General features: G+C 43.6%; 2 protein-coding genes across 3 annotated transcripts in view; both read left to right on the forward strand.

Moving 5' to 3' along the window:
- Window positions 1-845, forward strand: part of LOC105504899 (leukocyte immunoglobulin-like receptor subfamily B member 3) — a 141,738-nt gene that overhangs the window by 55,496 nt on the left and 85,397 nt on the right. The gene's annotated exons all lie outside the window — the stretch shown is intronic.
- Window positions 1-845, forward strand: part of TMC4 (transmembrane channel-like 4) — an 18,753-nt gene that overhangs the window by 7,067 nt on the left and 10,841 nt on the right. The window lies entirely within an intron of this gene.

Consider the following 845-nt stretch of genomic DNA (forward strand, 5'->3'; position numbering starts at 1 on the left):
AAAAGAAAAGAAAAAAAAAAAAAGTAATGAAGTAACAATATGACAAAAAAATACAAATTAAAAGAACAGCTATCTATATAACATTTACCTGTATGAGGTATTGTAAGTAATCTAGAGGTGATTTAAAGTGCATTGGAGGGCTGGGTGTAGTGGCCCACACCTGTAGCCCCAGCACTTTGGGAGACTGAGGCGGGAGAATTGCTGGAGCCTGGAAATTTGAGGCTGCATTGAGCTATGATTGCACCACTGCACTCCAGCCTGGACAACAAAACGAGACACTGTCTCTGAAAAATCAGATAAAAAATAAAATAAAATTTTAAAAACCACAGGAGGATATGTGTAACCTGTATGCAAATACCATGCCATTGTATATACGGAATTTGGACATCTACAGATTTCGGTATCCTTGGGGAGTCCTTGAACCAACCCCCATAGATACTGAGGGACGACTGTATTTATAAAGTGAGAGCCCAGATAAACTCCAGCTAGGGCAAGCGACACAGCATGACAGCACCCTGTGTGTCCCTCCCCTGACACCCCCTTTCTCCTCACGAGGAGATGGTAACCTTCTCCCCCAACCTTTTTTTTTTTTTTTTTTGAGATAGAGTCTCACTGTGATGCCCAGGCTGGAGTGCAGTGGTGTGATCTCAGCTCACTGCAGCCTCCGACACCTGGGCTCAAGCCATTCTCCCACTCCAGCCTCCCGCTTTTCTGTATAGCTTTGCCAGCTCTGTGCTCTGCAACTTTGTACAAATAGAATCATGCAGTCTTCAGTCTTCTGTGCTGTTTTCTTCTGCCTAGCATTAGGTTTCCTTCTTTCTTTCTTTTTTCTGAGAAGGAGTCTC

The sequence above is a fragment of the Colobus angolensis genome, unplaced genomic scaffold, assembly GCF_000951035.1.
Source record: "Colobus angolensis palliatus isolate OR3802 unplaced genomic scaffold, Cang.pa_1.0 Scaffold96, whole genome shotgun sequence".
Classification (NCBI taxonomy): Eukaryota; Metazoa; Chordata; class Mammalia; order Primates; family Cercopithecidae; genus Colobus; species Colobus angolensis.